Source organism: Ammospiza caudacuta, chromosome Z (genome assembly GCF_027887145.1).
Source record: "Ammospiza caudacuta isolate bAmmCau1 chromosome Z, bAmmCau1.pri, whole genome shotgun sequence".
NCBI classification, from domain to species: Eukaryota; Metazoa; Chordata; class Aves; order Passeriformes; family Passerellidae; genus Ammospiza; species Ammospiza caudacuta.
The window spans coordinates 75,830,065-75,857,716 of NC_080632.1; the positions used below are offsets into that span (position 1 = coordinate 75,830,065).

Sequence of the window (27,652 nt, forward strand, 5' to 3'; positions counted from 1 at the left end):
AACACAAAAAACAAACCAACCAAGCAAGCAAACAAACAAACAAAAAAACCCCCACCAAAACACCACCCCAAAACATGATTCCAAGCTCAGAAATGGAACAAGAGAGAAAAAAGGCTTGGGAATTGCTTCATGAGTAGGTTGAATATTAAGAGTACCACTTGTAAATACTCTGAGCTAGTCGGACATGAGCCAGCTGTAGCCCAGAAGTCATGTAAACAAATTAGTTCTAATTAGTTTAAATTAGTTTAGCTGCACTGTAACCTATGCTGAGAGCCCTGTGCTACAAAAATAAGTTTTTGCATAAAATAAATTTTCCCAACCTTCTTACTATCCTCCACACTTGATACCATCTCATTATTTTCCTGAGCCCAAAAGGATCACACACCAATACACTGCATGCCAATGCATATACTCTGATACTTGAATACCTCTACAAAGACATGCCTCTTCTGCGAGATTAAAAAACTGCATATAATAGTCTCTTTTTGCTGATGACTAAGTATTTTGTAAAAACATTAATATACACAGATCTTATACTTCCTCTGACACGCCACGCAGAGTAGCTGTCTGTTTACAGCATAAATTCTAGTAATAAATCTTCAAATGTACCAATATTTCACACTTGAATTTCATCCCACCTCTATTTCTGCAGCTCTCAAGGTCATCAAATGTTTCCTGACAGGTATTCCAAATCTTCCCTATTCTGACAATAGATAGCAACTTTATATCCACATGGGAAAACTTTTTTTGTTCATGGCTTTTTAACAAATCTCTGTTTTACAAGGCTTGTGGATTCATCTTTCAGAAATCTCATTTCCTTATAACTATCTTTTAATGTCTAACACTGCATTACATTACAGTACTTTCCTTCTTGCACTAACCTACAAAACTTGATTCTTAACTGGCATGTAACTTTTCACTAGCTAAAATAAAGTATGTCCTTTGGAAAATATGAAATTATATACTTTAGCTACCACTACTGTGAAAGAACATTGAGTTTAAGACACAACAATAGTTTCCATCTACAAAAAAGGCGCATCCATAGGAACTGGAAATAAAGAATGAAAATATTAGGAAGAAACTGAGCTTCTAATTATGATTGCTTTGACTAACACTCAGCAGGAAACACCTCTCGGTAAATTACTTTAGGACAATGATTCCCACTCCTTCTTTCATCATTTAAACATAGAATTTCAAACACTGGATATGCAATTAGAGTAAATCAGATCTAGAAATTTGAAATTACACTTTAAAGATGTTAATCTACCTTTTAGATTAACATCTTTATCTAACTGAAATATCTAATTCCACCAAATCCATGAGAAATACCTTATAACTCACCTTGGACAGGTGAGTAACTACCAAATGTTGTGGTTAAATGAAACTTTGTATCTACACTTGGATTATCTTGAATATATAAACCAAGACTCTACTTGACCAGTATTTTAACAGCGCTTTCCCTTGGTAACTCCTGTTGCTACCAAGTATGGACAATGATTCTGAACAGAAACTGGCACAAAACCAGCCCATTTACTGTCAGAGGGACATCTTGTTCAACCCTTTGCTCAAACTAAGAGCAATCTCAAAGCTATGTCAGGTTATTAAGGGCCATGCCAGTCAAAATCTTCTTTCAAGAATGGGGATTCACTGTGAATTTTTTTCCAGCTAAATCCAGTCAGCATTTCCCTCATTGCAACAGCAGCTGTTGCTTCTTTTGTTTTGCCCCTCAGAGGAGTCTGCCTTTCCTTCTACATAAATGGTCATTATCAGCCAGGTTAAAGACAGCATTTCAATCCCTCTCTTAGCCTTCTCTTCACCACGACAACCAAATCTCAGATTCTACTACTAAATTTCACGCTTCAGCAGCCTAACCATCTCAGTAACCCTCTGTCACACTTGCTCCACTTGGTCATCTTTTATTCTAGCTGATTGTGTCATTTACATTCTGTTTTCAGACCAGTTTTGTCTGAAACATGCCCTACAGAGTAATTCATTGTTACAACTGTCATTATGGCATTTTGAGCCCACTTTTTTATCTCCTATCTTCAACCAACTTCCATATCTAGCCCAAAATGTTACAGCTGTAAGATTTTGCAGTTTTTCCCGTAGCACTTACACGCTTTTTCTCGCATCACACTTCATTCCATCTCCTCCACACTGTCAATAAGGCCAGCCTCTTCTACCATTTGCTCCTCTCATACCAACAGTCAAATGCTTTGAATGCTTTGTTCTGTCTTCTGTATACAAAGTAAATTTCCTAGACACATCACAAGTCCTTTGTGTTCTCCACCCTGGTATCTTTTTTGAACAGTACTCTCCTTAAAAACCATAGAACACTTGCTGATTATCCTCAGCAAGGTACAGCTTGGATACACAAATGTGCTAGTTCCAGGTGGGATAGAGTTAACCATGATAACTGTTTATAAAACTTGTAAACATAACTGTATTTACAATAATTGTATTTACCTATTTAATTAACCCACAAATTACCCCATCTTTCCTGAGAGTTATTGCAACTTTGGTTTAGAAGGCAGCCACATAGCTAAGCTACTCTTTCACCACTTCTGAAAAATTACTTATTTCATGTATGGAATTGATTGTTTTCCTGATAAATTGCTGAATGAGCTTATATTGCCAATATTCTTTCTTGGGTCTCTTTTTCAGGCTGCTGTGCACCAGCTGAGATATGGTCAATGCTGACTTCCTACAGCTTTGCAACTCAAGTATAGCAGAAGTGCATACAAGCCTCTCTCTGTTAATACACAAAAACATTATGCTATCATACTTTGACAATGGAAGGTTAGGCCTAGAAAATGTGCATTTTATACATCAGGAATATTTCAGTTTCATTTACTCTTGCATTAGTGTGCCAATTTTACAAACATTTTGTATTATAGGCTGGATTTAAGACATGGAAGCTGGAATCTAAATTACTTCAGAATTATTAATATATTTAAAATTTAAACTGTTCACAATCTAACAGAATTTTAACAATTTATTGTATTGTGTACAAAAGCAAAAAAAATGGAGAACTAAATAACATTATTGGTTGACAAAAGTTAGTCCCATAGCCTTCTGCAAATTAACACATCAAGAAATAGGAAGAGTAAATAGCATTTAACATACAAAACAATAAATGCAGGACAACCTGAGAATGGGAGATGCTGAGTGAAAGTAGTAGCACTAAAGGAAGTGACACAAAGCACAGGATAAAGTTCCATGTAACAGCTGAACTGACTGCCACTAAAAGCTACTGCTCTCACAGCACTGTCTGCAATTCATTATTCATTTCAATGAGAAAGCACAATATAGTACATAAACAGGGTGGTAACAATGAGATGACCTAATCTTATCCTGAAAGGGGGTACTCAAGAAATTTCTAATTTTTTAATTAATTTTCTAATGCGATTAGGAGCTGGACTGAGAAACAGCAGAAAGGTGCTAACTATTTCTTTATCCCCCTTTGCATTTTTCTGTATATTTCCAAACTCTAAAGAAAAAAATCAAATATACCTCCTCTCCTGCTACTGTAGTAATGAGCAACTCTTCAAAATGTTTTTTTTACAAAACCATTTTCTCAAATTCAACTATTTTACTACTTACTGTTTTCCTTTTCTCTCAATTCTATTCACTAGCCAGGTTTCCTTCCATGCTGTCCCACTGCTTCATGCAAAGATAAAGAGAAATATTTACTACATAAACACCAATAGAAACTAGGATTAATCCTCCTCCTTTTGCTCCCTCTCAAGACAGATCACCAGCAATATCATCAATGTCAGTGGAAACAGTAGTGAGAAAACGACAATGTTTGAGAGCACAGATAGAGGGAATTCTGTCCTATTTATCTGTATTTCCAAATTCTTAAATATTCGAGTAATAATTTAAACCTGAGATGTACACCTGAACCCAGATATATAGGGGAAAAAATTACAAAAAAAACCAAAACTGAACAACTCCCACCAGGTAAAGAAATGAAACCCACACAAAGAGAGAAAGGTCATGGCAACTTCATAATCAATGTTGAAAATTACTCTGATGAAATGCCTCTCACCTTCAGCTACTCCAGAGACGACCCAGTGATCCAAAGCAGGTAATTTCTGTTTCACCTGTTTCTACCATCTTATTGAAACTTGGTCCATACGGGGAAATTAGTCACTTCAAATACTCATATCCCAATGTTCAGTAACAGGGTGTCAAACACCCTGACTGTTCCCACATACCTGACAATATATAAATTTATATACCTATAATAAAGTCATATACTATAATCACCATAAAATGAACACATACGATCACTAAAACACACCTAGGTGATTGAAGAATTTCTATAATATTGTTTGGCAAAATCCATGAAACTTTACCTTACACAGCAGCACACCAGCATAACAACCTTGGCAGCTTCTGGCCATTTTCACTGGTACTACTTTACAGAGAAACACCTAAGACTTCACCAAGTTACTACTATTGCAGACCGGAAAGTCAGCAAAATTATCATGGTTTCTATTTTTATACTGTAGAAGAATTACCCATGCTGCTCTCTGAAGAACCAAAGTCAACCTCCACCTGATATTTCACTTGCCAAGTAAACCCTAACAGTAAATTTGAAGTTAGTTTTGGTCTATTGAATAAATTGACTGAAAACAATTCACAGTGGAACTTCTGTATATATATGTAGATATTAACCCATCATGCAATGTTTTGAAGAAGAATATATGACATACTTTCAATTTAATCCTCACTGTTCACTGAAAATCGCTAATTTAATAGAGGTTCTTATTTCAGATATTAAGGGCAAGCTCTTTTCTAACTTGAATTACATCCTGTGGACAGACTGACCTCAAAACTCCAAATGAAGCACACAGGCCTTCTAAAGCATAACATAATATAAAACCTCAGGAATATTTTGGCACCAATGCCAACACTGTCAAGTAATCCTCTTCAAAAAGCTTAATGACCCAAAATGATTCATGACTCACAAACAACAGCACTAGTAAATACTAGAAATTAAGTAATACTTCAATGAAGGGGCAGGTACAGCCTGGGCTTTGATAGAAATATTTCTCAGGAATATTTATGGATCCTACAGATATATTCACTGGCCTGTAAAGTTGTCTTGAGTTTTAAAGCGTGGTAGGCAGACATGCCTGATTAATAGACGATGTGGTGAACAGAGAGAGAGGCATGTACTAATGCATGCAGTTATCTTCAGCCCTTAACATAAGACTTTTTAAAGATACAACCTTACACAGGAGTTCAGTGAGACCTACTTAGCGCACAGAAAATCCAGAGTCAAATGAGAAATATATGATTAAGGCAAGGCCTAACTAACAGAATACAGCAACACATTCTTTAAAAAAACAATTTGCATGTCAACACAGTGTATTGCTATTCTAGTGGTTAACTTCAAAAAAATTTTCTTACTGACAACATTTCTGCTACAATTCAACCAAGATCTCTCAAGCAGTAGTTATAAAAAGCGTTTCTTAACAATTTGTTTCTTAATAATTTAATTAACAGTTAATCATTCACACAATTTGAAGTGTCAAAAGGCACAAGCTGTGTAAGTTATGGAATGGCTGCACTTGATGATCTATAGTTGGTCTCCATCTAGGAGGTCTTCTCCAACAAAAATAGCTTTGTGAAGCTGGGTATGACACCTAAGTAGCCAGGAAGACTCTCTGCTGAAGGTATGGAAAATTTAAAAGTTGCAAAACTTTTAAAAAGTTTTTTTTTCCCCTTTTTAAGACATACCACCTTCTACATAATCCTACTGTGTTTTGCACACTCTTCAAGCTAAGAACTTCAAAAGCTGAAAAATTATATTCAGAGACAATTTCAAGTACTGAGAAGAGTGATTACCATTAATACTGACATATGGTCTCATAGTTTGTTTCTCACTGGTTTAGTACATTCAGTTGGATAGACAAATCCTTATGAAAAATAATAAAGTGGTTTCCAACACAGTAATGCATGTCCCCCATTGTTTCAGAAAACAGACTGAAAGGCAACTGACATCATCATAGTGAAATAATCAAATATTCTGAAAGGCTATTTTTTAGGAATCAATACATTTTTTGTTAGGATTCACAGTTTGACTGCCTGGGTTTTTTTCTGCCTGGTACTCAAACCAGCTTTCAAACCATACATTTGTTAGCTCTCTTTGTATTGTATACAGAAACACACTCATATAGACAATGCAAGCAAGGTTAATGATATCAAGCCAATCATAAAAATTTCTAACCAGTAACACTTTTCAGTAACACTACCTAAATTAAAAACTTTCTTAGTTTCAGTAAATTAAGGCTGTAGTTATAAGGGTAGCTGGACAAGCAATATCAAAATTACGTCTAAGAGGAACCACTGTAAAACTAGAAAATTATTAGAGGATTGCAGATTTCATTAGTGTTTTTCACAATTAAACTCCTGCATATGACAATCTATTTGGTAATATGATTTAAACTAATGCAAAACTGTACTTGCCGTCTCAAACACAAAGCATGGGAAAGGAAAGATAAAATCCAGAAAGAACTCTTCAGTCAATATGTAATGACTGCATGCAACAGTATTACCACAGACATTTAATCTTTTGAAAAACTGTGCTCTCTATGCTCTTTATGCTCCTCCTTTTCACAGATTCAAATTAAATTGCAGTGTTAAGGAGGCTCTTACCACAAAAAGTAAATAAAACTTGATAAAGAGGTTTCATTCATTAGTTTTAAGTAAAAGCTTTTCCTTACTTTTCCAGTTTTGGAGAGTCAGAAGATCACAGTTATATACACCAGCTATTTCTCACCACAACTCAACAGCTCTGAATCAACTAGTTTAATAGACTCATTTAATGTCAGTAATTGCAAAGCTTCTGCACTACCTATTGTGGAAAAAGTATTGCTCTTCAGATAAATGAAGTACCTATTCTATAATTTAGAAGAGGGTGTGCACTAACTTAGCATGGTCACTCCTAATAAACTTCCTTGATCTGAGAGATTTTATTTTGCATCATCCATCAAGGTGTGAATTTATCATCTTTATGCTTCCCTAGTACTATGCTGTCAAACTCGTATAATTAAACCACCAATTTTATAGTACAGGAAATTGGTAAATTCAACTAAACTTCATTGATTACCATAGCTTACCTAGCTGGTCTTAATACAAGCATCTAGTGTACTTTTATTTAGCTTAGGGAAACTTAAATATAGCACACTCAAAACTGGGGAGCTGAAAAACGACAGATGTTCATATTACAATTGTCCTGTCATATGAACCTGGCCAAAAAAAATATCCTAGGCAGTGTTATGGATGAGAGATATCAAACTGAACCATGGACTTAAGACCACCTTAATTCTCTGCGTTTTGTGTTTTCCAAAAACATATCTGGCCAAAAAAAAAAAAAAAAAAAAAAAATCAAGCTTGTGCCAAGGCAACTGAATCTTCTCCTGAAGTCCTTGGCATCTTCTGCAATATCTTCATGAACCTGCCTATTTAGAAAAACTTTTAGATAATCCATGAGATCAAAGTTGTCTAAGGCTCTCTAAAATGGACCACAATTGGATCTAGAAAATAACTGGAAAAGCAAGAAGCATACAGGACTGGAAGATATCTTACAGCTACTAACTTATACATGTACAGAAACAGAAACAATCTAATGGCCAGAAGTTTTAGGACATTATTCAGATATCATTACATTAACATTATTTATAACATTAATCATCATTAACAATATGAGATTGTTATAAATACAGACAGGGGGGAGACACTGGTGAAAATCCTACTTGTCTCACCTTTAGTGGCTAGAGAGAAAATATTTATGCTCTTCCCAAACACCTACCCATGTAACTCAATGAGAATTTTTTTAATTAGAGTGCTTCACTGAACACTGTCATATGTCAAAGTGGACACATCTTAGAAAATATTTCCACTTAAATCAACTTTAATTTAAAATAACAGAACTTAGTTGTTTCAACTTTATAACATTACATTATTTCTGAAATAGAACACTTTAATTACATTCTACAATTGCAACTATAGTACACTTTGATTTGAATTTTCCCACAAATATCACTATGTTGTTCTCAAAAGTCAAATTAAGGATTTTTACTAATGTAAGATTTCCAAAAACCAAAGATGCCATTTACTGTTTCTGTTTTGCTTTGGTGCAAAGTATCATCAAAAACTGTACATTTCACACAGAGAAAGTCCTCACTAGATCATATGACTGCTAAAACTTAATATATGTAAGAAAACAAGACAACCCATTCATACCATCTTACCCCAAAAGCCAAGAAAATAAAAGATCCTGGCCGAATTATCTGTTCTGCTATATTTAAATGTGTAAGTTGTTAATATCTTCCAGTCAGCCAAAACATTTCTCAGGATGTAGTGTAGCAACATATTTTGAAAGTAAGTATTCCCAAATAGTTTATAAATATTTTAATCAAGCACTGCAATACCACAAAATAAACAATGAAATTCATTGCAAATCAACAACAAATGCTCCCTCAGAAACCAAGTTTTCTCCCACAAACCTATCCAACTTACTGACATGAAAACACATCTCTCTGTATTTTGCAAGGCGAGAAAGGGACCATCTAGTTCACACCACACACTTGCAAAGCTCCAGCCTCATTCATAATTCACTCAACCAATATCTGCTGTCAATGCTCCAAAGAAACAGGGCAAGCAAGATTTTTATTTCACTGGACTCCCTTTCATGATGTGGCTTCTTCACTGGCTTACAAGAGTTAGTGATTAAATAGCCAATTGCAAAATTATGGGGGAGTGAGGGAAAAGACAGAGATTGGCAAGCCCTTACTAATGAAAAATGACTAGACTTTTCTGAAAAGTAGACATTTAAACTAATCAGAGACATCAGAGAAATCCAGAAATGTAAGTCTCAGTGTAAGAGCAGCTTGGTTTATGTTTAGCTAAGTCTGTTTTCAACTTCACTTACTAAAGTATTTACATGGCCTTTCCAGAAAGTATATTCTAATTATGTCACATGTACAAGCTCTCACTTATAGAAGTAAGGAGTCAATGAAGCTGGCAAATAAAAAACATGCCAAAAACCCATTAATATGTGAAAGAAAATAGTGCTCTTAGCAATACTTGTTCAAAGAAAGGACTGGTAAAACCTGAGAGAGGATAAATGCACTGCAAATGCTTCTCTACTAATTCATATATAGTAACTATTTTTTCCATATTTATATAAATAAGTCACACCTTCCAATATGAGAAAGTTGGTCATTAACTAATGACCAAAACTGAAAAATCTACATTTTCCCATTTGTGATCTTTATTTCTATGAGCTGCAGATACCACTTAATTGATTAAATAAAAATCCATGTGCATCCTATATCTAAATCTCTAAATTCTAAACTGATGAGCTAACATAAAAGAAGTATGTCTTAGGCCAGGGACATAGTTCCACGTTCCAGGCTGCACAGCTGGTGGTGTTGTGGGCATATGGGGAGGGCCCAAGAACTTTTTCGCGAAGGTTCCATTAGACCTCACAGGGCCACACCACAAAAATCCACACTGAATCTTTACACTCCTGACAACACACAGATGTTCTTCTTCATCTTTTATGTAGAAGAACATAAAAGATGATTATTCTCCAGGTACTTCATTCTAAATGACAACCACCTCTTCCTAAAGGTTTGAACCTCACTACTGTGCAAGAGAAGCCTAATTAAAACTCTCAATTTCACTGAGGCTTTTATACAAAATTTTTGACTAGAATTCAGACACCACTATTGTCCCAGCTGTTGCTAAGGTAAAGGTGAACCATGGCCCATACACTACAAATACAAAGATAATCATAACTGACCATGCAGATAATCAAATTAATGAATAAACTGAAGACTAGATTAGTGAGTCATGCTTAATTTTTTAATAGAAGTCACACAATTGGATACCGAGCACTTTATTTTCATAACCTGTTGGAGTAGAATAATTTGCAATCACATGCTCCCTTTTTCTAGGAAGGGAGTGGATTTTAAAATAGAGGTATTTAGCACACAGAAAGCATCACAGAATATTCTGAGTTGGAAGACTCACAAGGATCATAATTCCACTCATACATCAATGGTCCACATGGGGATCAAATCCCCATCCTTGGTGTTATTATCAGCATGCCCTAATCAATTGAGCTAAATTTTACCTACCTTGAAAAAAACTATGAACTCCTCATAAAATTCAATTATTATCATTGTATCTTCTATTTACTTTAATTTTAAACTATCTTAAAATAAGTGTACAAAGATTTTCAGCTCACTGTCTTATAACTACAGTTACAGCTGTTTGCCAATCATAAATCACTGATGAATGCTAATAAATACATACAGAGCAAGACGTAAACAACAGCACTGCTAGTAATATATATTTTTAGGGCAGTATCTTTGAGGGAAGACTAAAGCTTATCTTTGCAGTCTTTTCTGAGATGAAGCTGGTAACATGCACCTTTTAGAATGATAGCTCAATCTTTCTGCTGTGAAACATTAACATTATTTCTCCAGTCACAAGCTCATTTGGAGTTTTTTCTCAATTCTCTGCAACTTTGCCAGAATCTACTTGCTTTTTCTTCCAAACTGAAAGTTATCTTAGCACAAAGGGGACGTAAAAACTACACATCTTTTTGGCGAAATTCTAACAATTCAAAAGCATCAAAAATTAAGGATGGCACCCTTCTAATTTCACTGACATGTCATCTGAAGAGAAACCAGAAGCATCTCAAACAGATCAGGCCTCAAATACCTTAGATTTGCATCAAGACTGACATATACACACACTGAAGTAGGAATAAGGAGTAGCTAATAGTCTTTCATCCTTATTTTGGATGCCAAGGCATCTATTCAGGCAGGCACACTAACCACTGGTAGCCACTTGTCCAGGCCATGAAAATACTGAGGTTTTTGTCCTGTTTTCCAACAGAATAATTGCCAATTTACCAATCTATGTGATTAAACATACAACAAATGGTAGGACACCTTAGCAGCAAGGTAAAGATATGTTTCTGTGTGAACAGATTGTTTATATCCAGAAAAAAATAAACTCTTTAAATTAAACTCACAGGATATGGTTGTGGGACACATCTTAACTCACAATCCTTTTTTCTCTTTAAGAGTTGCCATGGGAGACCATAAATTAGAGCCTGCAGAATCACAAGTGCCTTCCCAGGCCAAATGTTTGAGATTACTCTCTGCATGTTTTGGCACATATGAAATATTAGTGTCTAAGACATAGATTTATCCTGACAGTAGTATTCTGTATAGTACTGAACTCCTATTTCACATAATCCAACATTCACTTACATTTGTGTCTTCCAGGTTCATATTACAAGGAACTTGAGCTCCCCCCACTGCTAATCATTCCTACTGTTTACTCATAACAAACATCCTCTTTTACATTTTCTAAGACACCAACTGTCAAGTAGGTACTTCTTATTTCTAAAAGATTTTAAGGTGAATTCTGAAAGTGTCTCTTCACTTTTTCAGTCAACAAGTATCTAAGTTATTACCCTCACAAATATGTAAGTATTTTACACAGGTGTATCTATTAAAAAAAATCTTTCAAGTTACCTGATGCTAATTAACACACCACTGATAAGTGTGTTAGTAAACTAAATTAGTGCTGGATTTATTAGACTATGTTCAGAGTTCAGAGAGTTACAGCAAAGCAATCATAACTGGGAGCCCACCACTACATTTCATCAATTAGCACTCCAGACCACAATCCACTCCCCCTTCATTCCCTCAAAATGGAAACATCTTTAACTTACAAAGATTCATAAAACAATTAACAATGATTATGAAAGAAAAGAATTAACCACAGAACAATACTAAGTAACTACAACAGGATCACAAAGCTATTGTTACCCTAAAAATTATCTAGCCTAAAAATTATCATGTCATACCTAAAGAAAAAAGGAGCTATTTCGTCTTATGTGCACCCACTATTTACTACTATAATAGTTGAAATCATAAAATAAATGTTCTATTATATGTGAATACCCTAACATTAAATTTCTTGTTACTTCTTATTTAAGGAAGCAAATACATTGATATCAATTTCTAGTAATCACATCTGTGTAAACCATGGATTACTTTCAGTAATCCATTCACAAAAGTATAATTTTAAAGCATTATGAATGAACCTGCATGTAAGTTGATTTACAGAATGTTTATAAATCATAATCATGCACTAAACTAAATAATCATGAAACTAAACTAAATTCATCCTTTCAAGGTAACCATCACTTTGCAAATAAAACTTCTAAGTTCTGCACAGCAAGTTTAATGTCTTTGGTAACTGATGCTGTTTCTATAGGGTCACCCTTAAAACTAAAGTATGTAAATTTTCTAACTTTTGTTTGATTTATTAGAAAATAGCATAAGTATTTAGGCATCATCATAAAACCAATATTTCTGTTCTTGTTTAAAAGAATTATCTGCTATATCTATAACAAGCTTTATGCTATCTTCTACCAGAATTACAAAATTTGTGTACTTTACAATGAGGATTTCATCCATTTTATTCACCCTTCCTAAAACACTTGCTCCAATTTACACCTGTATCAGTAATTAGGGGCAGGTAGCAGACCATAAATATTTTTGTTTCAGGCAAATAGTGTTCTCACTCAAATTTTACATAGGGCTACACGGAGTGACAGCCACACTTGAGCAAGCTGCTTAGTCCGAGTAGATTACACTGTCTAGTTAACTATGCATCAGCTGACTTTCAATAATTGTACATAATGCCATGAAAAATGCAAATCAATCCAACCTTCCTTAGCCAGCAATGAAACAGGTTTAAATTAACCCAAGTTATGGTGCAATTGCCACATCCTACATATACACAATTGAACATTCACTGTAGATGAGCTTGTAATAACTTCAGATTTTCAGGACTTGTGTTGAATTCTCAGAAGTCCACCTACAGAGCTTTTTATGAGACTTCACTGACTAATTGTTTGTCAAGACATGATTAGGAATTTGCTTAATTCCATGACATCATATGTCTACTTTGAGTCTAGGAAAAAGATTAATCAGGAATAAACACAAACATTTACAAAAAAAAAAAAAAAAAAAAAGAGGGAATTCCTATTCTAAAGTCTACTAGGTTCAAGGCAAGTGTTTAATACACCACAAAATTAAATAAATAGTTCTCATTATTCTTTCTCCAGGCTGTGGGCTAAAATTATAGTATGATGTGAAAACTGAGAATGTTTATTTACTTTCCAGTAGTATGATGGCTTGTTCATAAGTGAAAACTGAGAATGTTTACTTTCCAGTAGTATGATGGCTTGTTCATGTAATGATATGTAGTGAATTACAGACAAAACAATCTTTACACCATTCCATTTTTATTTAAATTCCTCAAATATTTTAATTATATTTTCCACGGTAAAAAATAAATTACCTATTTTTGCAAATAACATGACTAAATTTTACATCATGCTAGATAGAATGCGAGAGGGAAATACTCCAGTGAGTAAATATGCAGAGTCATAACTCTAAATAACCTTTTACAATAGTGACTCTGGAGTGCACAGTGTGTTCCTACAACTCTCTAAGCAATTAGTCACCTAACTTATGACCAGAAAAGCTCATCTGCAACCTTGCTTCAGTGTATGTCAGTACCAAGCAGCTCAACACCTGTTTTACCGGTAAGTCTTGGCAAGACCTACAGAGTAAGAAAGTCCAGTCATAAACATACTTTGAACATACCTAACATAGAAAATGGATTACTTGGCACTGTGTACTAGCCATTGACTCCAACACTTCATTTAAAATCTCAGGAGGACAGACATTGAACACCTGCTTGAGGTATCTGACAGATTCTGAAATCCTCCTCAGTAGCAGGACATTCAAACATGCATTTGTCACTATCTCTTAGTGCCTTTGACTGGCTTTATATTTTATGGGGAGGTGACCATTTCCTTCTCCTGCTGCTGAAGGAGTACTACATCACAGTGCAAAGAAAATTAATTAGAACAGGACAAAAACCAGAAGGAGAGAATATGATTTTCAAATAAAGTGATTCAAACTGAACTCCAGGATGCAAGAATCTCTTCAGTGTTTTCTATCAACTGACCAATATAGATCCCTTACTTAGCACCAGAGGAGCTAAGTTCCATTTCACATCTCTCACATCTCAAACTTTTGACTGACATTCAAGCGATAACCTTTTCAATAGCAGTATCACAACAAAGTCCCTTTTTGATCTCACTCCAATTCCTTTTTATGATGTAGAAATCATGACTGTAAATTTCACTTATTGCACTCTAACAGCTGTTTTAGAAGACAATGCTTAGAAATGCATCACACTAAATGCATAGCTGTATGTTAAAACTCTTACTATTAAAAATGTTAGAAGCATGACTTTAAAAACATCCTCTAAAGCAGAGCATTCAGCACTGAAAAGCTGATGTCAACAAATACTAAAACATTACTTTTTCTGAGTATTGACTCAAAAGTTTCTAGACTTTTACAGGAAATCCCCCACCCCCAGGTTGAAAGTCTTTGCAATGTCAATCAAAAGTTAATAAACGTCCCTTGCCTCCAAGAATTCTGACATGGTCCTTGGATTTTTATGTAATTGTGTAACACTTCTCTGCCATCCCTGGGCCCAATCATCCTCCAGCTTACGGGAGGGATCTGCTCTGGAAATGAATCAGAGCCTATTCGTAAGACTGTAAGGTCTGTTGTACACATGACACTTCAAGTCCAAGTAAAAACAAAGCAAATACAAAGGGAAAGAGGCTTCAGATCAGAAAAACACCACTCTTGGCAATCTCATTCTATTTTTATTACCAATGGCAAATATTTCTGTGTTCCTTTTATCCTGCAGGCTCCAAAGCCTAATTTGAACAAGCACCGATTAGTCATATTTGTAACCAAAATTAACAAAATCTGTTCCACTATTACCATATAAATCATGATACAAAAAAAAAAAAAGTCAGTTAATTTAAAATTAAGATTCTACACTTGTTCCAGTTAGACTTCCAAAGATAATGAAGATCAACTTTTTAATCTCAGTACTCAACTTACGTGATTAAATACTACTCTCAAAAACATTTTAAAAATAAGCATTTGTGGAGCTTAATTGTGGAATTACAGTATTCCAATACAGACCACAAAAAAGCCTATGAGGAAATTAAGATTTCTGTCTCTGGAGCAGGGCTTCATGACACAAAACAATTCAGGCAAAAGGCTACACACTGAACACCAAAGAGAATCAAAATGTTTAATCGTAAAAGACAGGACTGAAAGCAATCCCTAAAGTTTATCCCTTTCTCCAAGGCAGAATCAACAATATCTAAGGCAAATACTTGGAGGCAAAAACCTGTTGTATTTTAAAAAAAATTAAAAACCCAATTCAACTTATTTTACACAATCACTGAAATAGATATCCTGTTGTCAGTTGAAGTGGGATTATAGATTTAAGAATACAGCAATGCATTCTGAAAAGTGGCACACATACCTATAGAGGTAATCTGAACTACAGAATCTCCTATCATTAGCTCTTAAAAGAAGTAGTCTAAATTTCTGAGCTTTTTTTTTTCTTAAGTAATTTTCTCAGTTTAGGGAAAAAAAAAAAAAAAAAAAAAAAGACAACTCAAACAATGAATTCCTCTGTGTGAAATAATGCTTCTTTGCCCAGCCAATCCTTGTTTTGTTCTTCTGACTTCTCAGGCAATTTCTTCTCCTTCCCTTCTCCGGCCTCTCTCAGAACACCCTTCCCATCCACTCTCATCCCTGAACTGCTTTCCTTGACTGTACGAGCAAATCCACAGTATCTTTTTGCCTTTGCTTCTTGATAAGGCTGTTTCATCACAGCTCTTCCTTTATCTTTCTTAAGGCCACTTGTATCTGCCACACCAGCTCCTTTGTCCAGCCACTAGAGTTCAGCCATTATTTCACAGAACAACAGTATGAATCTGGGTTGGAAGGAACCTTAAAGGTCATCTTCCCTGCCACGGGCAAATACACCTTCCACTAACCCCATCCAACCTGGCCTTGAACGCTTCTAGGGCTGGAACAGCTACAATTTCTCTGGACAACATATTGTCTCATCACTCTCAAAGAAAGAAATGCCTTCCTAAGACCTAATCTAAACCTTCCCTCTGTCGTCTGAAAGCTATTCCCTGCTGTCCCAGCACTTCATGCCCTTGTAAAAGATCCCTCTCCAGCTTTCGTGAAATGTCCCACTTAGATACTGAGAAGTGCTATGGAGTCTCACCCCAGAGCCTTCTTTTCTTCAGACATTCCCAATTCTCTCAGACTGTCTTCATAGGAGATGTTCTTAAGGCTCTGCTCCTTAAGAACTTCAAAGCTCCTACATTCTCCCAATTTCCACCCTTCAAACTCCATTTCCTCCCCATCCAAGTCCAGCTCCAGTCCACTGCTCTCCTTCTCCATATGCTCATCCTTCCATCCATCTGCAATTTCTCTTCTTTTCTTTTACACACTTATATTAATCTGCATTGTGGATAAGAAGAGAATGAAAACCATAAAACTAAGAGTTTGTACAACTATCTCACTGCTTAGAACTTTTTAGGAAAGCTCTGTTGTGCACACAAAGTTTTTCAACAATATCACCTACAATCAGGGAAATCAGTTAATTTTTTAGACACTAATAATTTGTGTCTAAATTTTCTGAAAGCTTTTCAAATAGCAACTAAATGTACATCCTTAATGTAAAAAGTTATTTCACACTGAAATTCTAAACTCCTTTTCCCAAAGAACAGCTTGAAAAAGAGGTCAGGAATAATTTAAAAGCATTTTTTCTTCTATCACAGCCCTTAGAAGCCAGTGAACTATGTTCACTTTGAACATTATCCAGATAATAAGTCAATAAAGGGCATTCACTCAACATAGAAGATTTTGGCCCAAATGACTGAAGTTGAGCAAAGTCAGAAGTAAAATCATTGCCTTTAAATAGTACATCAGTAATCAGGAAACAGAGGAGAACCAGTCCTACCTACATGCAAGGAGTAACATGCATTCTTAAAGTCAGTAACTCTGATAAGCAATGCTTCAAATCCTTGACTGCCAAATTTTAAAAGGATAAATGAAATTGTGCTATGTTACAGGTTATGCCTCAACATGAGTTTTTAAAAGAAATTACCAGGAAGAGACAATCACTACTGAGCATGTTAGCAGAAAAAAATCTATTTTCCATTAATTCAAAAGAAAGGAAAAAAAAGGAAACATAGCATTCACACAGTAAAAAGCAATTACATCACCTTAGTTTTAAGTAGAAACTTAACAAACACATGACCAAGCAGATTTAAAATTTTTCCTTCAGAAAAAAACATAACAAAGTTTAAAAAAATCAAAGATTTTAGATCTTCACAAAGAACTCCCCATAAGTTCTCCCCACAGTCTCATTAGAATCTCACCAAACTTGTTCAGCTTTTACACTACAAAAAGTGTCCTGAGAACCTAAAAAATAATCAAAAGAACCCCAAGGTTCCAGATTATTTTTTCTACGGCAATTTTTTAAAGTCAGCTGCTGTACATAGCATCTGGTGAGGGCCCTCCAAATTCTTCCTCCTATTCTCAATAGCCAGAAAACATATCTGAAGAAAAAGAGAAAGCAACACATCTGAATGGAAAATAGCATGAAAGAAATGCAGACAGTCATATTAAGTCATAAGACTTGAAAACAAAATTTCAGAAATGGAGTATTTGCAACCTCATCCTCTCTGAGGTCAACATAGAGGAAATACTTAAGTTCAAACATGAGAGATAGAGATTGCATTAGCACAGACATATGTTTGTTATTCAGTGAGCTTGAGGGGAAAAAAAGGGAGAAAAAAGGTTGGTACTACAAAAACAAGCATAGAAGTATTAAGAAATGTTAGTGTTATGGTTGCTTGTACCTATATTTTAGCTCCTTGTGCATTGTGATACTCATTGATTAGATGATCATATACCATTTCTTGTTATTCAGAGGATCACTGCCCCATATATGGCACATGACATATATGTCGTGAAACACAAACTTACAAAGTACACGGAGGTGCCTTACATGGAACATAACACTTTCCTACTAAGGAATTTGAATAAAGCATAGTTAATAAAACCAGCTGACTGAGAAGTTTCACATTCAAGACATCTTTTGCCGAAAACTGACTTTTATGAAAAACAACTCTTCTAAAAAACAATCAAAACTAAAAGCAGAAAATCAAAACAAACTAACAAAAAGCCTCCACAAATGTACTCTCACAGAAAATCTGCACAAGACAGAAAGGAAATAAGTTAATAAGACTAAAGGGCTACTTATTCTGCCTGTTCTGTAATGTACTCACAGTCCCTGAGCCACGCTTTGAGCATGATACAAAAAGCCAAAGGAGAAGAAAAGAGTTCAAGAACTTTTGTGCCTGATACAATTAAACATTTGGGGCTGGACTTCCTATATCCCCGAAGCAATCTTCTGGCTAGGAATGCACTTACTACACCCCAGAAGAGCCTTGCTGCACTAACAGTCTTAGAGGAGCCTGACAACTGACTGACATCGCAGCGGTCTGACCACTGGGCGTAGAGGTGGGCTCTCAAGCACTCTCATCAAGTGCAACAATTATCAGGCCAAGAGCCAGAGCTCCATCCCCAAGAATCCCAACCCCATGCTTAGGATACCTTCCAATAGGAACTAGCAATCCTAGAGAGGAACAGTAACATTTTGTATCTCTGTGTTCAATATTGGAGCCACAACAGTTAATTACTGCGCGATTTGAGTTAATGATCTGCCCTGTTCTCTCCCAAATAAACTTTAAGAGATAGAGGATGATTCTTTTTTAGGTTCTCAGGACAGGCAGTCCGGTTTTTTCCAACTGTTGCCATGATCAAAAGAGTTGAAATTTAATAGATATTTAAGGCCTCCAGTGAAAAACCATTCTATACTTAGGGTTTCAAGAGGAGAAACAATGAGCCTAACAAGTTGAAGTGCAGAACATACATGACCACAAACAAGACGAACAAAAACAATGTTATGAACTTCCTAAGTGCTGTAAAGTAACTTTAAAAATCTGAAGAGTAAAGTATGTCACAATAGATAAGATTTATAAGCTTTTAAAATTCACTATTTTGGTTCCATTGCAGTCTTTCATCTGTAAAATAGAAAAAAATCTTTTACAGATGTGCAAAAACAAAACTCTCTGAAGTCTGCACCTTGTTTTGAGATAACTCTACAAATTAAAATATGAAAACACTTCAGCCTTCCTGAGTGACTGGGATGTACACAGCAGGTAATAAGGCAACAGGGTACACAATGATAAGTACATAAACTAGGTTATAAGAGTGGTCAGCTGGCATTTCACATGCACTGGATGAGGCACTGAACTGGGGCTGCAAGGGAAGGGTTGAATACTGTGGGCAGTTAAAGGCCCAGCTCTTCACTTGGCTGTTTCCTTACAGTACTCCCTTATTTTGCAGCCTAGGGTTCTCTGACACTGTTCCTCTAAAACGCATTGCATGTCTACACATACACGCTGCTACAAAAACCAGAGCACTTCAAATCAAACGCCAGCAATAAAATGAAAAATTTAATTATCTACTCATATAAAAAGAATCTGAGATCTCTGATTACTTACACTTAAAATTGATACAAATTCTAAAGGCCATAAAATAAACTTATTCTAGAATTTTTTATGACTTCAGCATGAAAACTGGTCTTGGATATTTACATTCTTTTGAAGTTATTTGTGCAGACTAAGTAATCACCTTAAAATACAGTATTAACAACCATATTCAATCTGACTGGAATCCCTTTTAGTTTCCACATACAGATGGGCCAAAATCCTTTCTTCCCTTCCTTTTGCTGGGGAGATTTTCTATGGCTAACAGCAGGGACAAGAACTGAAACACAAATCACAGGTCCTGCACAATCTCCTCAAACTCAATTTCCTTACTCATGGAACGTCATACATGTCAATGTAAAGCGCTTTTTTAACACCTTTTGGGAGTCAGGATCAGCTACTAAAAAGTATGTTTGCAATACAAAGAAAATAAAAATATAAATGTACATGAGTTATATTAAGGAGTTTGCAATTGTCAAACACTTATTTTCTTAATTTCAAGAATACTTTTTCATTATTAAAAGAGATCATTATTGTATAGAGTTATTAGCAACAATACACAGGTATAACCAATTTCAAGCATATCCTTGCAGATATCTCTTTACAACTAAGTGCTCATTACTGCTGATGTTTCAAAATCAGAAGCTAACCTAACCTGAATTACTTCTAATAAAGGCAAATGAAAAACAAGATCTAAAATAAGTGGTATGATACTGAAATGGCCATTCTTTCCAATGTTAAATATTCTTAGTGTTTTGTGATACTAAATAACCACCCTAACACCTGAAGACCCACCTCACACCTACCAGTCAACGAATTCTAAAGCTGCAACTACTCATGTTTTTCTGATTAAGTATGTCCATGGTTGTTATCCAAATTACACACATTCATGAATATTACCCACTCCTCTAGCATACTTTCTAGAAATTATAAAGTTGTGAATTTGAAGACTTGATTTCTTTCCTAGATCTAGATATTCAGGATAAAAGTAGATATTTTTCTCTCTAGTTACAGCAATTATCCAGAAGTTTCATATGTCTTGTGCAATTTTTAAGAAATATTAACATAAATTTGGTATAATCAGTTTAACATTTTGTAATATAATAGACATGAAAGTCCAGTTGCCACAGAACATATAAAAACAGGAATAGAATCTCTAGCTTAAATCAATCCACATTTTTTACCTAGTATCGTCCAAAATATTGTTTATTTATATTGTAGAGAACTATATACACAAAACATTTAGGATTAAAGTTATATTACCTTAACAATCACTAACAAACAAATTAACAAAACAACACAAGCAAACAAAAAGTTTCTCTCCTAAGGAAATTACTATCTATGGCCTTGATTCTGCAAGAAGAGTTGTATGAACATTTATGTACATGGAGTCTCAAGCATAAGGTTTAATGGGGTACCTGTGCTCTTATGTAGAATAATGATTTTCAAAAGGGCTTAGGTATATAATTTGGCTTCTCTGATCTGTCGGTTGCTTCTAAGTCAAAACTTAAACATTGCAAATTTAAAAAAAAAAATTATTTTACTGACATTTCTGTTTCTATGTTTTGATTTTTAAAAAGTATAAAACCAGCTTTAATCAACAGCTAAAGATTTCAGGAAGGGATTTTTGTTGGAATAACCTTAGGTAAAATGTTCAAGAAGTTGAGAGGAAAAAAACAACTTGTGTAGAGGAAGTAAATTCAAAATGCAAAAAGCAGGAAAAAGTACAAAATAAAATGTAGAAATAAGCATTTTTCTCTTTTTGATAAAATAATAGTTACAACTAACATCTCAAGAATAATTAATTTTGTATTTCCATAACATCACTAAAATAAATACATTGTCCTTAGGCAGCTAGCTGTTGTGATAAACACTTAGTAGAAACTCTTAACATCAGGGAAAAAGTAGTATGAAAGTGCCACAAGCCTGCTTCACGTATGCACACACACACTCTCAAATATGCTAAAACATGCAACTCAAAAGAAAAATAAGTCCTCTTATAAATATCTCAACTTTAAATATTTCTGTAAAACTATATAAACTGATCAAGCAACTAATTCACGACTAACCTCATACAGCTCATAAGAACAAACCCAAAAAACTAATTACAAATAAAAACAGACATCTTATATTTCCCTTTATAAATACAACTATTCTTCATTCCAGAAAAGTCCATCCGTTCCAGTTAAAAAAAAAAAAAAAAAAAAAAAAAAAAAAAAAAAAAAAGATAAAAAGAAAAAAAAAAAAAAAGGGTGCTGTAAACACAACCACACAACCCTGGCAAGATAAACTTGACAGGAACTGTGTAACTACAGTAGCTCATTTCCTGCTCATATCGAGAATATTTAAAGCAACCCTCCTTAAATGAAAAATCAGTCAGAAAAGTTCACTACTGTTAGCTTAACAAACACATTCTTCTTATAACGGCAGCTGCCTGAAACACAGACGCAAGAAATGCTATGGCTGTAATGTCGCTTCCTGATGATGAAAACTACCCAAGAACTACAACTACTTCTGCACAGTCCTTTCTTTCCTGCGAAACAGAGTTACACTCGGTCTCCACGCACACTACAGGGCAAAAGCAAACAGCAACTCCGCTGTTACACACCGAGGTGGGGACAGTTAGAGACGACTAGTGGCTCCCTCTGCATCTCACAAAGTTTAAAAATAAAAAGCTGCTTTTTCGAACTGTAAATGGTTCCTCTCCACGCACGTAGGCCTGAGGCCCTGTTGCAAACAGTGTCTAACAGGACCAGGCAGCACAAAGACAGGAATGGGAGATTAGTGGGAGGAAGGGAGGCCGGGATTGGGGCTCAGCAGGATCTTCTGGCTTTTTAAAATTCAAACTGCTCCCTGACCAATACAAATCACGGACACGCTACTGACTACTACACGGATTTACAGCATTAAAAACACGCCTTCTACGTGACAGCTATATTAACTTCACCCTTTTAAACATGTATCAGGGCACGCAGGAGGCACGATAGCAGAGTTTCATTTACAAGACTCTGAACACAATGCATCAGAAAGTTACTCTATTAGATATAGTAACCATGTTTTATAACAGCAAATCTACCTGAACAACTAAAAATCCTGCTGAAAATGTAACAAATTATGTAATATCAACAATCATTTGCCACTAACAAAATTCCTCTCTACTAGGATGAAAACTTTGTATCTTAAAATTTCCTGCAGCGATGTAATTTCTGTAGAAGCATTTTTATTAGTACACAGGGCGTTTGTTTATATGTGCCGGAGTTTTTAGCAACATTTACAACTCTACCATTTATAAGTACAAGATTTACTTTATTGTAAATCAGCTACTAGTTATTTATAAAGACCTGAGACTAATAAACAGTCATTTTCAAAACACAGTTGACCTGTAAAAATTACACCTAATTACATATTCAAATATCATGGACACAAACAGCCAATAACAACCTCAGGATCTCAAAGTGATACAGCCTGACAAGATGACACTTTTTAAGATTCCTCACACTTCACATAAATAAATTTAGATGTGACTCTCAAGTACTTTGGTTAAGATCTCAACCTCACCTTGGTCCCTTAAATGTCACAAACACAGCACTTTACACACGATCCCTTGCCTGTTTTCCGTTTGCTAGAAGCAGAAAATGGTATTTCTTCCTTTAACATACATTCCTGTAGCGTATACAGGACACAGACACCAAAATTGTGCGGAATACCTAATATAATATGCTATGCTATCTGTATTTCTTGGGTCTGCAGGTGTTCGTGTTGTGTCAATCATCCTTCAAGCACTATTTTATGCTATAAATATACTAAGTCATTAACATACTAATCAATAATGTTATTTAGAAATGAAACATCTGCAAATTATAAAACCAAAAGCATTTAAACTTTTGAATGTTCAGAACACACTTGGTTAGAAGAACAAGGTAATAGCAAAGACAAGTGGCATTTTTGTTCCTGAGTATTTACATTGTCTCTCCTCCCCTATGCCTCCACTTCTGCCCCACTTCAGAGGGCTGTCTGCTCTGGGACCCTTCCTTGCCCTAGGTGAAGTTGTAAATATGGGAAAGGATCAGTGCACATTTGCGACTAAATGTATTGTTTCCTCCTCCTCCTCCTGCTCTTTTCGGGTTGAGGCCTGTCACTGAGCAGCCGCTTCGCCTTTCTAATCCCCGAGCTGGAGTAAAGGCGCTGGCCGGCGGGCCTGCGCCCTCCGCCGGGCCTGGGCCTCCCGGCAGCCCGGCACGAACCAACCTCCTCCGCCAAACCCGACCGAGCAGGAAGGGGGGCTGCGAAATAAACACCTCCGGTTGCCACTTACTCCCCTCTACCCCGGATAACAGCTAATCCCCTCTGCTCCCGGCAGTGCTGGGCCGCTGGGCTGAGAGGCCCGGCCCGCTGCTGGCGAGGGCAGGGAGGGGAAGGGGAGACAAGGAGGGGGGATTACCTGAGCAAATCGGCGTCTGAATCCAACGAGAATCCGAGAGAGGGGGAGAGAAATCCGCCCCCCTCCCTCCTCAGAGAGGCCGCCGCCGCCGCTGGGCCGCCGCCGCCGCCGCGGAGCAGGAGGAGGAGGGGAGATAATATAACAACAATAATCCGGGCCGGGAGGGGGGCTGGCTCCTCTTCCGTCTCCTCCTCAGTGCAGCGAACATGTAGAGCCGGGGGGTGTGCGGCCGAGGCAAATCCCTTCCCCCCGAGCCTGCTTCACAACATCAACACGGGTCGGGCCGCGCCGCGCCGAACCGGTTCCGAGCCGGGGAGAGCGGAGGGTGGCCCAGGGGCAGCGCTGCCAAGGGGCCGCCGCCGCCGCCGCCGCCGCCCCCTCCGAGAGTGCGAGCGCAGGAGGGCGGGGAGGGGCGGCCTGGGCACGGTGAGTCGGTACCGAGCGGGGGGGCAGAGGGAGAGAAGGGCGAGGAGGAGGAGGAGGAGGGGGAAGGATCCTCTGTGTGTCTCTCTCGCTCCCTCTCAGAACAAAATGCCGACCGGAAGTGCAGCGGCAGGAATGACTCCCTCCACCGGCGCCAAACACCAGCAACCTCCCCCTTCCCTCCGCTGCCTCCTCCTCGCCCGAACGCTCCCTCGCTCCACCAGCGCCGCTTCCGCCGCTGCAGCTGGAGGGGCTCCCTTGCCTCGCCTCTCCCGGCAGAGCCTCCCCTGCGTAGCTCCTCTCCCTGCTGCACGACCTTCTCTTTTTCCCCCCCTTTTTTTAATTTTCTCCCTCATCCCGGCCTTTTGGTGCGCGGAACGAGACCGAAGTTTATGCTTAAGCCTCCGCTGAGGATTTGCGAAGAAGGGATTCTCTCGGAAAAAAATACACGTTTTGGTGTTTATTTTTCTGTCCTGCCTAAGCATGGTGGAGGAGGACTGCAAAAGGCTGCCTCGCAGGAGGCAGACCTGGAAAGGGCTCTTAAACTGAACCCTCAGAGGCGGCAGCCCCTGGAGGTGGGACACTCGCTGGAGTTACTGTCGCCGCTCATGCCCTTTCGGTGTGGATGTGAGAGGCCGCGCCGCAGGAACCGAAACACCCGCTGCTCAAAGCATTGCCGGGGCGAGGGATTTCCAGATGGACATACGAAAAGGGAATGGCTTTCAAAAACGGGCTTTTTGGACGAGCACCGGGGAAAATGCTGATGTTCAGGTGAAATGTCCTTCGCTGGAGTCTGAGGCTCCACCGCCACTATATTTACTGTAAATATTTTAATTGTGTGTTGTGAAGGAGTGTTTGGAGAAAGAGCATGTCCTAATCTGAAAGACTTTCTGGTGTTCCTCTCTACAGGTAAAACCGAATAATCATAACACAGGATAATAATGGAAAAGCATTTATATCCCATGAAGTAACTATGTCTTTTAGTACTCACTTAATGTCGTTTGCTGCTCAATACTTGGACAAAAATCCTTTCATTTCTAAAGGAAGAACTCCTTGTCTGTCGACTCCAGGAATCAGCTGGACACAGCTGTAAATACCCTGTGACATATAAACACACCCTTTCAGCGCTGGATAAATGTTATTTGCACAAAGGGATAGAATCTTACACCAGTGCACCTGATCTCTCCAATGCTTAGGATTTTTTGAATTGTGCTCTGGTTTTAATATAGACTTCAAATGCTTCTCTTATGCTTAAACTACTACAAAATTCATAATTTTGGATGAATCAAAGTTTGGTTTACAAGGTTGTTTGGTTTTTTTTGTTTTTTTTTTTTAAATACAGAAGTGAAGACGGCACTGGAAAACACGGTAATTCAGCAGTGGAAATACTATTATTCTAATGGCACGTATTAACAGAGACAGAGTAAACTAGGCTCTGAAAAAAATATATTAGATCTTTGTTCCAAGTCAATATAAAGGGTCCCAATCCTATAATCGTTTATGCATTTATAACTTGAAGTTATCAATTCGAAATAAAGGTAAATAATTGGTGTTGCAAATGAAGTGTGTCCTTAAGTCTTCACACTGAATTTAATACATTGCAACTTTGTAACTTAAGGGGAAAACTGTTTACGTTCTCTTGGAAATAAAATATAACTTAAGGAACTACCTATCTGGAGTTCATATAGCGTATATATGCATACTTACACATCTATGAATTTCCAGGAAAATGTAATTCTAAAATTACAAAGCTCAGGAATACTATTTCAATCTACTTCTAAGTGATTGTTACCAATTTATATTGATGGAGGCTTTCTGTAATTTTAGTAATCCTATTAAATAATTATTTTTTTCTTAGTTGGTGAATTAATATGTAAATAAAATACAGAACATTGAATTTTTAATTTTCAAATGCCAAATATGTTTTTTTATGGTTCTATGGTCAGGCACAACACCTATTTGATTATGGTTTCAATGAGAATATCACTAGACCATTTAATGCTTTTAAAATACCACTCAACTAAAAGAACTTGTAGAAATGGCTATTTTACTTGACTACTATGCTGTATTACCTGCACAAGAGAACAACTAATTTAAACCATTAAGAGAGAAGGTGGTGTGTAACACACATGAGCAAATCAGGATTTTATTTTCCTTAAGGGAAATAAAATATTTTTATTCCACTTTTAAAAATGAAAGATCAAATCCTTTGACTGCATTCAGACAAGCAGTTCCTTGTATTCTGCTTCAAAAGCTCACTCACAACAATCTATTGCAGAATGGATGTTCACTATATTCCTAAAAGCACTGTAGTATGCATAGGGTTCATGTCATTATGCCTGAAATGACCAGAGAAGTGATAAATCAAGTATTTCAGATTACCTGATAACTGCTGCAAAAGCCTTTACACCTTATTTCTGTTCCAGGCCTTAGTCATGGGGTGGGGATAGCCCTAATCTCTATGGGAGGAGCTATGCAGCCATGCAACCATGACTGTAGCACACTAAGGAGCATAAACTGCATGAACAAAGCTGGTTGCAGTGTGGAGAAGGGCAGAGCTCTCTGAATTCCCCGGGCAAATCCACACCTATGTAGTCTAGAAAATGAACTGCAAGTTTCAGGGTAAAAGTTTTAGAACCTAATCCTGCTCCCTTTGATGTCCAGGGCAAATGCATCTTTTGCCCAAAACAAATGACTGAGTTCCCATAACTTTAAGCTATTTGTCCAGTCTGTTACTTCAGACTCGTTTTTTGTTCTTCAAAGTAAATCTTAATTCAAAAGGCAGGAATTAAAGATATTCATGGAGAGAGCACTCAAATAATTTTCACAAAATATATGGAAAGCTGTAGGTATGTCTCTTGCTGCTGTTTACAACTGCTGCTGCTGTGTACTGAGATAAGCTTTATAAATGCAAAGATAGCATTGCTCAAAGTAGAGAAGGGACCTCTTTTGCCCTCCTCACTCTGATGTTAACTTCCCTGAATGCTACATATTGTTATTCAGCTTCATAAATTATGGACACCATGTAATACTGGAGTAAAAATACACCTGGCACCAATGTTTTCTTAGATATGATTGTTGTAATTTGATTTTTTTCTGTAGAATAAATGAAAAATGCATTGGTTTTTACCGTTTTTGTCTCTTTAAGGGCCAGTATAACATTCAAGTACCTGTCATTTTAAGTTATGTGATGCACTAGCACTGTGCATTCT

General features: G+C 36.8%; 1 protein-coding gene across 5 annotated transcripts in view; it reads right to left on the reverse strand.

The window, feature by feature from the left end:
* Positions 1–26,843, reverse strand: part of NIPBL (NIPBL cohesin loading factor) — a 149,845-nt gene extending 123,002 nt beyond the window's left edge. For 2 of the 5 annotated variants that reach the window (XM_058824243.1, XM_058824247.1), the window contains exon 1: positions 24,018–24,387. The gene's annotated coding sequence lies outside the window, so the exon portion shown is untranslated. Of the gene's footprint in view, positions 1–24,017; positions 24,394–25,431; positions 25,539–26,822 lie in introns of those variants that run through there. The other 3 variants (XM_058824244.1, XM_058824245.1, XM_058824248.1) reach the window with 3 other exon arrangements.
* Positions 26,844–27,652: the final 809 nt, after the last annotated feature.